Raw genomic sequence first — 14,192 nt, 5'->3', positions numbered from 1 at the left:
GCAACTCTAGGCTGGCTGGCGGCAACTCTGGGCCTGGCTGGCGGTAACTCGGGCCTGGCTGGCGGCAACTTGGGCCTGGCTGGCGGCAACTTGGGCCTGGCTGGCGGGAACTCTGGACCTGGCTGGTGGTAACTCGGGCCTGGGTGGCGGCAACTCTGGACTGGCTGGCGGTAACTCTGGCCTGGCTGGCGGTAACTCTGGGCCTGGCTGGCGGCAACTCGGGCCTGGCTGGCGGCAACTCGGGCCTGGCTGGTGGCAACTCGGGCCTGGCTGGTGGCAACTCGGGCCTGGCTGGTGGTAATTCGGGCCTGGCTGGCGGTAACTAGGGCCTGGCTGGGGCAACTCGGGCCTGGCTGGTGGTAGCTCGGGCCTGGCTGGGGCAACACGGGCCTGGCTAGTGGTAACTCGGGCCTGGCTGGCGGTAACTCGGGCCTGGCTGGGGCAACTCGTGCCTGCCTGGCGGTAACTCGGACCTGGCTGGGGCAACCCGGGCCTGGCTGGTGGTAACTCGGGCCTGGCTGGCGGTAACTCGGGCCTGGCTACTCCGGGCAGGCTGGTGGTCAACTCCAAGCTGTCTGTGGGCTGACAACCCGTGACTGGCTACTGTACTCTGGGCAGGAACCTGGCCTCTCGCAACTCCAGGTGGCAGCTCCGACTCTTCCAGGGTATACTGCGGCTGCGTGGCGCTGTGCGGCACGGCGCGGCGTGGGAATGTCGGAATGTCGGAATGTCTGTACTTGCGAGGAACTTTACGCACACTCTCGGGGTATGACCGTACTCGCGAGTGTGCATAAAGTGAGTGTACGTAAAACGGGGAATGCCTGTATGCCTCATCTCTTCCTCCAATTTAGTGGCCAGAAAATATACTTTTCTAGTTGGCAGTGAATATTTAGAGAGATACACTCTCTGACTTCTCCTACTCTAAAGGCCCGTACACACGTACCGATCGTCGGCATACAAACGTCGGTGGACGAAGGATCTGCCGATTGTACGCGTGTTAGTATGGTGCCTCCGACATATGTCTGCGCACAATCCGCGGACAAAAGTCTTTCTTGCAAACATGAAAATTTTTGTATGCCGACACCAGAACGGACGATTGTTCGCCTGTCAGTACACAATTCGGCCGACACACAGCTACAAATCCCAACACGCATGATCAAACCAAATGAGTTCCCGGAAGAATTTTCTCTAGTAAACTCAACATTTTATTCAGAAAGAACTTTCGGCTCGCGGAAGTCCAAGAAATAGTTGAAATGCGGAGCACATGCTCATCTTGATAAATGTGAGAAGAAGGAAGATGCTGCTCATAATGCCATACTTTTCTAATAAAAAGGCATGTGTTCTGTTATGATGAAGATAATGTTTGTCTATTCTATCTGTTCTATCAAATTTTAGAATTAAATAATTTGAACTCTTCACCATTATTTTTGTATTTTCACACCAAAGATCTAACTATTGATATGACCCTTTATTCTTGTATGAATTAATGTCTAAAACATATTTTTCAGGTTATGCACAATATTAAACATGTTAACAAATTCTGATAGGCCATTTTTTATTTTCATTTTCTTTATTTTTTGGATCTCAGCAAAAAAAAAACAAAGCAAACATCAATACTTTCCGTATAATAAACTAAACATAAAAAAGGTCCATTTGGACAAAATTAAACTAGAAACTGGCAAACAGGGGTAAAATAAATAATAGGGGGTTGCAAAAATTAAAGTTGCTGGTAACTGAAATCAGGTTGCCATGAGGGCAGGTTTGGATCCTGCTGGCCATATTGCCACTGGCCATGTGGCATTTGGCGAGGTGGTGGGTGTTGTGGAGGTGGAGGTGGAGGTGGAGGGCACGGGTGCTCCTGGCATGCATGGCTGTGCTCAGTAAGTATGCCGTTTTCAGCCTTTTGCAGCACATCGAGGATGATTTTTCTGGCATACTGACACTGCCTGAGGTCCACCTTATCCAAAATTTTTGCCGTCATGTTGCCGAAGGACTCATTGGCCTCCGGTTTCCGACGTAGGGCTATGGTGGCCTCCTGGATAAACTCGTCGGTGATGTCATCCACGTGCTTCCTCTTTTGCCTCCGTTTGGCAGGAGGAGGTGGTGGTGGAAAGAGTTCCACAGGCTCCTCAGGCTCCGCAGGCTCCCCAGGCTCCTGGCTGCAACCTGGCTCCTCCTCAGTGACACTTCCCTGTTGATGAAATGAACAATTGATTAGAATGTTATAGTGTATATAAAAATGCATGTTTGTTATATTATTGTGAACAAATAGCAGACTTTACATACAGTGGCGTATCTAGGGTCTCCAGTGCCCTTGTTGAGGAGCTGTATTTGGCAACAACCCCCCCCCCCCCCCCCAAGATCAATGTAAAACTGTAACCCACCCCCCCCAAAAAAAATTTAAGGGCATTAAAAGTTTCTAATTTGCCCCTTGTTTGCCCAGTGTAGAGCTCTCTAGTGGGCAATCATTGTCTCAGGTGTGAAAAAGAAAGAGAGGGTTGAGAGCTAGAGAGAGGGAGAGAAAGAGGGGGTGTGAGAGAGAGAGGAGGGGGTTGCAGAGAGAGAGAGGGGCCTGAACTTGCAGAGGGCTTGATGTAGGGCATTGAGGGTGAAGCAGTGCAGGGAAACAGGAATAAGGAAGCCACCTGCCTTGCTGACCCAGAGTGAGAGACCAGAGACATGGAAGCAAGGATGGATGGATCATTTGCAGGAGCTGTTAGTTTTGTATTAAAAAAGGTTGAGCCAGAGGAATGCTGAGGCTACAGCAGTGTTTGTTAGGACCAGAGGTGTGCTGGGGATGCAGCAGTGTTTGTAAGACCGGAGGGGTGCTGGGGATGCAGTGAGAGGCAGTCTCAGTCTCCTGGTCTTTTGGCTCAGCTGCTCTCAATGTTTTACACCTGCATGAAGCAGCTCTCAATGTTTTACACCTGCATGAATCCGCCTGCAAACTGGGGGTTCTGGGGTGTGCAGGCTGAGTGGATTGTTAAAATAAACAATAAAACAATGCCAATGTTTTTGTGACCCACCCCCCTTGGCCTGCGCCCCTGGCGGTTGCCTGTCATGCCAACCCCTTGCTATGCCCGTTTACATAAAGGGTCAATTATGGTTTAGCTTATAATTTTGTTACATGATTACATTTTAGCAGACAATATATTGTGAAATGCCATACCTGAGTAAAACTCTCCTCCAGGAAATCCTCATCCTGGCTTGGATCAACCGACACTGAGCCCTCTGCCGATGTAGAAGGCAGTGTTGAAATTGACGGCCTGGATTCCATGGTGTCTGCCAGGAATCGCATGTTATCATAGTACCACAGCCGTGGTACATATACATTCCGTGCACCTGCTCCAGACTGGGTGGACTCCTCTATTTTTTTTAACTCCCGCCTGTAGGCAGTGCGAATACTGTTTATTTTTTTGCGGATATACTCAAAATTTGCCCCAGGACAGACGGGCTTGTAGAAGGCCACCAAATGTTCCATGGCCTGTTTTCTGAGTTTTCTATTTTTATAATCTGCGGACTTGACTTGCCACAAACACGGCAGTTGCCTGAATTCATCAATGAAACTGATGAGAAAGTTGTGGGTGGTGAAATTGTCCACCATATTGCAGGACAGTATATGCCTGCAAGACACAAAACAACACAAAACATATTAAAATAGCATGTATTTTGGCACATAATAAAGATATTCCTAATAAAAGCTGTATAGGGCCCAAAACACACACTTTCTATTAAAAGAGTCGTACCTTTGTTTGTGGGGAAAAGTCGTGATTCGCCGCTCGATCGTGCTCCAACTCTCGATATGTCCGCTAGCGAATCGTCGGCCGAACGATCTGGCGTCCTTTAAATACAGCGCAGGCGTCAACTCCTCCTCCAGTGGCGGGCTTGTGCAGGGGTGTGTACGTGCCGAAGATCAGGCCTACATGCGGCACTCACACCTGAGGCAGTGGAATAATCATTGTTTAATTACGAACCATGTCTCAACAATCTGGGAGCTCAATTAGTGGGGGCCGAAGTGATTGGGCCACCCGAAAATCAAGGGCTACACCCATGTCAAAGCCAGAAATGGTGGAGATGGTCTCCATTTTAGAAAAAATGGATTACGATGGAAAGTTGGCAAATTACGATCGGCCCAATGCCAGGAAAGATGGCATCATGGACAAGGTGGTGGCCTGTTTGGTCAAAAAATTCGGTGTCGAGCGATCGAAAGATCAGATTCGGAAACGGTGGTCTGACCTCAAACACCGTGAGCAGGATCAGCTTTCCCAAATCCATCGGATTTTGAAAAAAAGTAAGTTTTTTTTTTTTTTTTTTTTTTTAATCATGCAATATGTTTTTTATAATTTTGTGTATGTTGTATTAACATGTCTAGATTATAATGTCTATGTAAAAAGTTAGATTACTCATTTTAGTTGTCATGTCGTGATTTGATCGATCTATTGTTGATGTTTTAGTATATGACATTAAAAGTCAGGAAGCCATAGTTAAAAATATATGTATTGTGTTGCAACGAACGTTCTTTCCTGCACGAATCTTCTCAGCAAACATTCCTATTAATCACAGATTATTATTCAAACCTTTAAATAGGAGAAAAACGTAAACTCCGTGCCAAACTATGGGAAAGGAGGAGGAGAGGTTTGGCAGCTCCATCGGCAGTTGTGGAAGAAGAGGAGGACATGGGCCCAGATGGTGGCACAGATTCCACTAAAGGTAATTGGTTCCTATGCACTGTCAAACATTAATGTACCATATTTTTCGTAGATAACTATGTACATGTCTTCATATTTGTTACTAAAAGAGCTATCAAGCAGGGCACCATGTCCTAACAAATGTACCTCTTGTGACTTTTATGATATGGCCAATTTTTTGTATTATGTAGATGAAGACATTATGCCTGAGGTGATTCTGGTGGAGCCTACAAGTGACCAGACACCAGAGCAACAAGAAGGTTGGTAGTCACAGATTTTTGTGTAGTGGGATCATAGAAATATGTGTATTTGCAATGATTGTTTAACCTTATATTCTTGTATTCCCTTACAAATTTACATTGCAGATGTTGCGTCATGCCAGGATGTGGCATCCCCAGCCAGGTCTGAACCAATATCTCCTGGCAACTTGCCAAGCAGCATGGAAGCCACTTCCGAAACTGTGGAGGAACCAGGACCAAGTGTCCAAGAGCCAATTGTGTGCCCACGTAGGTTTTTTCAGAATGATTTTTATCAGTGTTATTTTTAGCCTCCAATTTACAACACTAGTTCCCTATGGGAGCCTCTTTATTTGAATGGAAGTCGCACCGTAAGTCGGATCAGGATGCTCTGACTTGCGGGGCCACTTGCGTTGTGAAGATTTTTGAGGGGGAACTACACCAAAAAATTGAAGAACCCACCGTGGGTGTCCCCCCAAGTTCACAACCAGGCCTTTTGTGTGTGGTATTGAGTTTGAGGGTATGCCCACAACAAAAAGACAGCGTGGGTTACCCCCAAAACCCCTACCAGACCCTTATACAAGCATGCAGCTTGTCAGGCCAGGAAAGAGAACGAGCAAGCGGACCAAACACCCCCTGGACCACAGCAGGACACATGCCCTCAACATGGGGGGGTTTTGTTGCTTTGGGCCAGGGGGCCTCTGCACCGCACACCCAAAAGCACCTTACTCCCATGTAGAGGAGGACAAGAGCCTCATCCCCACAACCCTGTCTGGTGGTTTTGGGGGGTCATGCGGCCAGGGGGTTCCTAGGACTTTGGAAGCAACCTTTAACAAAGGGTGGCCCCCAGATCCCAGACCCCAATCACTATGTGAATGGGTATGGGGTACATAGTACCCCTACACATTAACCACATAAATGGAAGTGTATGTGAATAACGACAGGAGACGTTTATGAAATGTTCTTAAAGATCTTCGTCCGGTCTTCTCCACTCTGCTCTTTGGATCTTCTCCTCTCCAGTCTTCTGCTGTCCAATCTTCTGCTCTTATGTTGTCTGCTCTTTTGCCCTAGGCTCTTCTTCTTCCTCCTGTCCTCCTCCAATGCTGTTGCCGTGCATTCTGCCCGTCTCTGGTCTCTGCATCTTAATATATATACATTACAACCATGCCCTCACAATGACGTCATCATGCGTTCACACCCCTAATGAATATATAGTAAGCTCAGGAGACCGGCAGAATCATCAGCAACAGCATTGGAGGAGGTCAGGAGGAAGATGAAGAGCCTAGGGCAAAAGAGCATAAGAACAGGGTAGGTATTAACTCGAGAGGAATTTAAAGATTACCTGCACACCAAATGTTTCTATATTATGACCTCATGTAGGTGATTCACATTGACTCCGTTGTATTTTATTTTCCAGATCATGTATTACATAGTTGCACATTGGCCAAATTGACCCGTGAGGCTCTTCAATGCTGCTCAGACCTCGAGCAAATAAAAGAGACTGCAACGGCATTGCAAGGAAAGATGCGTGATTTTGTGGACATGCTTGCCAAATTTTAAAAAAAATTAATTTAAAATTTTTTACTGTTTGTTTTGGGATGTTCCTATTTTTATATAATATTTTATGCCAGTTTTATGACACTCAGATGTTAAAGAGTGTACCCAAGTTTGGGAAAAGCACTTTCCAACACCCTAACCCTAACCCTAACCCTAACCCTAACCCTAACCCTAACCCTGTGAATGTTTGATACTAAAACATTTTTACATTCAACAATGTGTGTTCAATTCTTTATTAGACTTTCGTTGGGGGGTCGAGGTCTAAAGCTGTGTAAAGAAGCACTAAATGTATGATGGCTGTCCTATTCACATATTTACATGTTAATGAAAGCATTTGGGACACTGCCATATGCAAGTTGCTGGAGGTGTCAATGAAATGTTAAAGATACCCCCAGTTTTAACGCATATCACAGTGCGATCTGACATTTCACACAGGATCGGATCACACAAGTTTGAACGACTGTGCGATCCTATCCTGATGCGGCTGAATAAATGCATCATGTGCGACTTTTGTGCGAGTGCAGTGCAAATTGAGCCATACAAACTGTATAGCTGATTTTCGCATGAACATCTGATCGCATGTAATAAAGGAGCAGTGCGCTACGATATTACATGCCATCAGATGTGCAGTGTGAATTGAGACATACACTTTGTATGGCTACATTCGCACTGAACACGCATACAAGTCGCACATGACCCTTTATTTCTGATGTATCTGGATTGGATCGCACAGTGCTTAACACTTGTGGAATACAATCCTGTGGAAAAAGTAAGTGGCGGGTCACCCTTATGCAATGCTGGAAGGCTGCAAAGTCGCAGACTTCCCGCATCGCATAAGTGTGACTCAACACTCAAGGTACTAGCAGTCCTAGGATTCAATATGGCATTGATATTGCCAGTAGCAATCAGTGTAGGGAGATCAGTGTAATCTATAGTGTATTGCTTGTTCGTTGCTCTAGTTCACTTTCCATTACCTATATATATATAACACTTTGAGATGAACAATGATCAAGTTTCACATAACACTGACATATCCTAACATTGGTGGGCAGTGAGAAGGATGTCATAAATGAACACAACATAACAGGTGTAGGTACTTTGTTAATACCCTAATGTATTATCTGAAATATATAGTATGGGCAACTTCTGGACAATGAACACCAATATAAGGTGACATTAGATGAACCTTGGGTGTGACCTAGTTCTCAATGTGACAGGGTTTGTGTACATTTTGTGGGGTGCAGAAGGCCCTTGTATTTACACCACTGGCTAAAAAATAACACATGGCCATCATCACTTTGGATCAGCTGGTGAGAGACTACAGTCAAGAAACACACTGATGAATGTATTAACCCTTCCAAAGTCACACATATATAACACATGATTAACCCAAATAATTGTGTTTGGCATATGTGCCCAAATGATTATAATCCACAATACAGAATCATTGCAATTTTTGTTTAATGTGTTGAAAAATAATATATCTCTGACATTTATCTTGTGTGTCCAATCTTTAACAAGATTAATGTGTTTGTGACAGTGATTGCTGCCAGGACACAGCTCCTCTCCCCACGAAATAGTCCAGATATTCCTGGCGGATCTGACGGGCCCTGTGTGATGCCAATGCTGACCGTCCAACTTCCATTGACGGCATGGACTCCACTTGGTTAGAAGGTTGGGCCTCTCCACTTGTACCTGGCATAGCAGGGTCAGTATCCAGTTGCTGCAATACATAATTTTGTGCATTCCTGCGTAGGAAGTTGTGCAAAATGCAGCAACACAAGACCACATTATCCACTTTGTACAGTGCCAGGTTTATGGACGTCAGGAATATCCGGAACCGGTTGGCCATTATCCCGAAGGCATTCTCCACAACTCTGCGAGCTCTGGACAACCGGTAGTTGTAAATCCTTTGGTCTGGGGTGAGGTTCCTCTGAGGGTAGGGCTTCATGAGATGCTCCCCAAGCGCAAAAGCCTCATCTGCGATAAACACAAAGCTCATACCCTCAACAGTTTGCTCCCTGGATGGCAGGTTCAGAGTGCCGTTCTTTAGACGACGAGCGAACTCCGTCTGATCAATAACTCCCCCATCCGAATTGCGGCCATTTTTGCCAATATCCAAAAAAATAAACTCATAGTTTGCATTAACTATGGCTAGCATGACTATACTAAAAAAACCTTTATAATTATAATAAAATGTGCCGGAATTCGGAGGGGGGACAATGCGGACGTGCTTCCCATCAATAGCACCCCCACAATTGGGAAAATTCCACTTCTCCAGAAATTGATCAGAAATCTCCAGCCATTGCTCTGCGTTTGAAGGAAACTGTGGGGAAAAAATAAAAAAAAATAAAAAAAATAAAATTAGTGCTTGAGCACATCACATTATTAATTACACACACAGTTGTCTGTTAAATGCTTATGCAACTTGCTAAAAAAATATACAACAGGAAGGCAAAGGTTTGGATATGGGGATGTAACATCTACATACATTTATTTTCAACCTCCTATTGTTCTTATATTGTAAAGGGCCATACACACTAGAAGATTCTCTGAAGACTTTTTCGTGCAGATTTACCTTTTCTATGTAGTGCAAGGGCCTACCAGATTGCATAGGATTTGAAAGTGTTTGTTGGACCTCATATTATTTGGTTTTGGTAAATCGGAAGGATAAATTGTTCTGACAATCTTCTAGTGTGTATGGCCCATTATACTCACCAGCTAGAGCTGAGATTTACAAACTACGGCCCTCCAGCTGTTGCAGAACTACACATCCCATGAGGCCTTGTAATTCTCTGACATTCACAGACATGACTAGGCATGATGGAAATTGAAGTTCGTGAACAACTGGTGGGCCATAGTTTGAAGACCTCTGAACTTGAGCTTTGGTATATGCTGACTTTGAGATTTAGCATGTGGGTGGGGGATGGGTAAGTAAAACTGGGCATTTATACATCAATAAGGGCTTGTGGTCAGTGAAGGTTTTAACATCATTACATAAACATACAGAATCATAGGTGGGAATGGATGGACTGATGTATTTTAGATAAATCATTAACTAGGTACTAAAACATTGGCCAAGGAATAATTGTTTGAGGGAAAGCAATAAAATGACCCAAATTCAAAATACTGTTAACAGGCAATGCGTTTAGGGACACATAGGAGAGAATGGTGGGGTGGTTAGTGGGTAATTTTACAAATGGTTAAAGATAATCTACATCTTTACTACTATGTGCATGCGGACAGAGGGTAGTTTACAAATAATGGCCTGTATCAATTGCTGTACATCCAAAAACATCATAATTCGGGTGAAACTAGTAATACATGTAATGTAATGTAAAAAATCAAACATACCTTGATATAGTCCTTCTGCAAGACCTTGATGATGGCAGAGCAGGTCTCAGGGATGATGATACCAAGTGCTTGGGGGGAGATGCCTGTGGTGAACTTCAGATCCTGCAGGCTTCTCCCTGTTGCAAGATACCTCAACGTCGCAATTAACCTTTGCTCAGGAGTAATTGCAAGCCGCATACAAGTATCCTGCTTCAGAATATAGGGGGACACCAGGGCAAGAAGACGGTAAAAGATGGGATCCGTCATCCTCAAATAATTCCTGAAGTCATCAGGATTATTTTCCTGGAGCTCCCTCAGCAAGGACATATGAGAAAATTGATCACGGTTAAGCAACCAATTTTTCGTCCAGGAGGTCCGCTTCTTCTTCCTATTGCTCGTACGTCGTCTCAGAGCCAAAACTCCAACACTAACGACAGCAACGGACGAATTCACGGTCGCCATAATAAATTCTCGAACGATGTCTCGGAAAATAGCGAAATGTCGTCAACCAAACAAATGCTACCGAAATCAGCGCGAGATGCCCAGAAGGGTCACGGCCAAACACTCACTTCCTCTTTTGTAGCGGCGAACGTGCGTGGAACGTAGTGACGTCATTTTCTGTCGGAAGACAAATGTCCTGGGCAAGTTTAGAGCACTTTTCAACAGACAAACAACAAACACACCAGCCGCGAACATTTGTAGGACGTTCTGTCGGCCGACGATCGGTACGTGTGTACGGGGCTTAAGAGCTTTTGGTTCTCTTGCCTTTTTCATGTAAATAAGGGTTCACAAGCGTGGCAGGCTTCTTAATTTGATTGTCCAAGCAGATGCTGCTGGCTAGTAACTCTCCTAGTCTAGCAATTAACTTCCCTACATAGATTTACACAGGAAAGTCCTATATACTTTACATTCAAGGCTCTTTTTTAACTGAGGCCCTGGTGAAGAGGGAGTTTGCCTAGCCCCCAAAATGGTGATTTTTGGGTTAATTTGGCTATAAATCAATTTTGTTATTAAATTACCTTGGACTCTTAGGGGTTTGGCACTTTCATTGGATTGTATGTGTGTGGATTCTCAACTCTGAATCCTATTCTTTTACCTGTGGGTGGTCCCTGTTTTAAGTGCTGCAGAACCAGAGCCAGAGTGCCCAGTGACAATTTCAGAAAAATGTTAGAAAATCTGAATCTAGTGCATTGATTTTCGTTGTTCGATTGATAATTTCTACAATATTTAGGGCTGCCGTGTTTGTAACATAATACCACAGTAGATTTTCCTAGTAAAAGTTGAATCTTCTCTCTCTTACATTACTCCAGCTATTGTGTGATTTTAATTTTTTTTTGCTTTTGTCTCTGAAATATGTTGTTGTCATTTAATTTCCTGTTTGACACAACTGCCTCAGCTCTGCAATGTGGGTTTGTAGTTTGTACACAATACAAAGTGTTACTGAATTGGAGATCACAACAAACTATGCTCTGACTTGTTTTGCCTGATTGGTAATTATTATATGAGGTTGAAAGCTCTAGCTTTTTTGTTTCTAAAGTATTTACCTTTTTACAATAGAATACAAAACAAAAATTTGACTGCCTAAAAAAGATATACGACTGAGAACAAGATCAGGTAAAATTGTATCTTTTTTATCTTATTATCTGCACAGCCAGGCGACATGCATTTTTCCACTTACAGCCAGACATAAGAAGTCAGTCCCGTAACTTGTTGCTGTTATTTTATCAGGAGATAACAACTTGGACAGGGTTAAGGGATTTATGGGATGCCCAGCAGATGATGAACACAGCAAAATTTGGGGGGAAATCTTGCATTCTCCTTCCACTCGCTGTACAAAAGTCCTTAACTGATTTCCTCTGTACAAACTCACTGTCCTTTGTAGGTTAATAGCACAAGTCCATTACAGACTAAGGACCCTAGACCCTTGTGGAAAGTGGCACAAACTTGAAGTAACTGCTTGCAGGAGTGTATCCCCTCCCTCTGTGGATTTGATCCCGGGTCCAGTACTAAGCAGATCCTACCAGTTCTCCTGGCTACTCCAGAGATATTTTGGGGCAAGGATGAAGGGATCAAGCACATTATTATCCCTCCAGAAATCTGCCTACATATGGCAGACTTTCCCCTTTTAGTATCCCTGAATGTGCCAATGTGCTCACTGTCCTCTCCTTGCTCCCACTGTTTTCAGGTGGTGGTCCCAATCACACCACACTGCAGATGGCATCCTTCCTGAGCCAGCCCAAGACTCTGGCCTGTAGGCCCCCCTAGACTTAGAGGGCCCCTCAAGGCCACTAACAGAACCCTCAGCACTTTATCTCCATTTTCCACCCGACTATCCTTGCCAGCATGACTCATCCACACTTAAGTGCTGGCTCAACCACCCTGCCAGGCCCACATGCCTGGGATTGGCCAAACTTTGAGTATGCAGAACGGCCCTCCTGGCCTCCACTTACTAACCTCTAGAAGTTTCTCCAAACTTCCAGACCCAGGAGGGGGCACCAGAGACTTACCTGCCTGAGTCATCCAGCCTAAAACACAAATACACCCTGACCCAGATTCCATAGCTCATGCTTAACCATGAACCAAACTATGTTTTGCCTGGTATCAGGACAATATCCCCCCGGATAATATCCCTCCGGAAAACATCCCCTGGACATAATCCCCCCGGGACAACATCCCCCCGGATAATATCCCCCCGGACATAGGGTTAGGGTTAGAGTTAGGGTTAGGGTTAGAGGGGGGATATTGTCTAAGGGGATATTGTCCGGGGGGATGTTGTCCCGGGGGATATTGTCCAGGGGGATGTCGTCCAGGGGGGGGATATTGTCCGGGGGGATTTTGTCCGGGGGGATATTGTCCTAGAATCGTTTTGCCTACCCTCACACTATTAGCACACTAGAGGGTGCTACACGAACAAAACAAAAGATAAAAAAAAATCTTACGACAAATGTAGAAATGTTTCTAAATAAGAAGCTGATTTATCTGTTGTCAATATGCTAGACATGAAAAATATGTAAAAGTAATTACAATTACAAAACTATCCTATTTAATGGCTTATCAAAATATTTAAGTCCAGTTTATGTAGAGACGCATCACAAACATGTTTCATAAATACTTAGTAGCTCACTTCATCAAGATTGGAGGCATTATCAGGATACCTTTGCAATAGAAACATAACAATAAATGGTAGGGTAGTAATGAAAGAGGTTCACCCAGAGGGTGATATTAACCCATCATGGTGACTATTAAAGAAACATATAAACCCATAGTAGCATCTATTAAAAAGCATGAACTTGCAAATCAGTGTCAAATATAAAACTGCAGCACTTCAGGGCGGAACCCAAAGATAATGTCCCGGGAGCTGTGGTAGCACCTTAGGGCTCAGCAAGCATTAGGGGACAGAGGATGGCACAAATGTATTGTTAGAGGCCATAGCAGACTATACTGAACCTCAAACTGTTACCGGAACCTAAAAAATAAATGTATATGTATAAAGATAGATTTATAAAATAAACCGCATACCAGTATGATTTGCAGAAAATAGTGTGCCCAAAACAGATGCAAAAGTCTCAAAAGAAAACTATGATGAAAAAACAAAGCACTTCCTAGAAAAAAGATGAGAAAGAAGGTCCTCCTTAACCCTTAATCTTATTGGTTGAATAACTTAAATTGATTTACCTGTCAAAATTTCTAAAGGTCTTTAGAGCATCTCCGTTTCAGACCCGTTTTCCTCCCTAAAAAACTGGTTCAACGGATAGACTCCTTTAATCAAGGCTGCTAAAAAATGAGGGAAGGGGAGGGTGAGGAGGGAGAGGTCAAGAGGTGATACTAACTCCAAAGGTTAAAAATGTCATAAGAATGAAAGTATGCACACAACTGATACAAAAATATATCACGACATTTACATACATGGCAATGTACACGCCTCTCGTTCAAGCCAGGGAGATTAGCTCAAAAAAAAAGATTCAGTATTCAATAAGACTATATTTCATATCCACTCTCCAGTACATAGACAAGACAAACCACCTAACACTGGCAGGGGTGATTAAAATGATCAGCTTTTATTTATTAATGCAAACCTTTATCCCAAAAGGAAAAAAAAAAAACTGAACATTTTAAAGTGTGAGCTGGGGTTTGGGCTTCAATTTATTAGTGTAACTAAATGCGCTAATGCATTTAGCACTACCCCCCCAGCTGACAATAGTGCTGTGTGCCCCCAGTTGTTATTCATCCAGAGTTGTGGGTCACTAATTCAGATGGTGTGTTACTGGCAGAGTCACCAGGTGAAAACAGAGGGAAAAAAGCCTAAGAAAAGAAAGTCTTGGATGGGTGGGGGGATTGGCAGTGATATTGCAACTCCTGTTGGTCTCTTTTCAGAAGT

The 14,192-nt window shown here is 44.0% G+C and overlaps 1 pseudogene across 1 annotated transcript in view; it reads right to left on the bottom strand.

The window, feature by feature from the left end:
- LOC309569196 overlaps positions 1–14,192 on the bottom strand; it is a 124,888-nt pseudogene that overhangs the window by 1,034 nt on the left and 109,662 nt on the right. The gene's annotated exons all lie outside the window — the stretch shown is intronic.

The sequence above is a fragment of the Pelophylax lessonae genome (genome assembly GCF_965119305.1).
Source record: "Pelophylax lessonae genome assembly, chromosome: 13".
Lineage (NCBI taxonomy): Eukaryota > Metazoa > Chordata > Amphibia > Anura > Ranidae > Pelophylax > Pelophylax lessonae.
The sequence above is the reverse complement of the archived record's forward strand: the minus strand, read 5'-3'. Positions and strand labels throughout refer to the sequence as shown.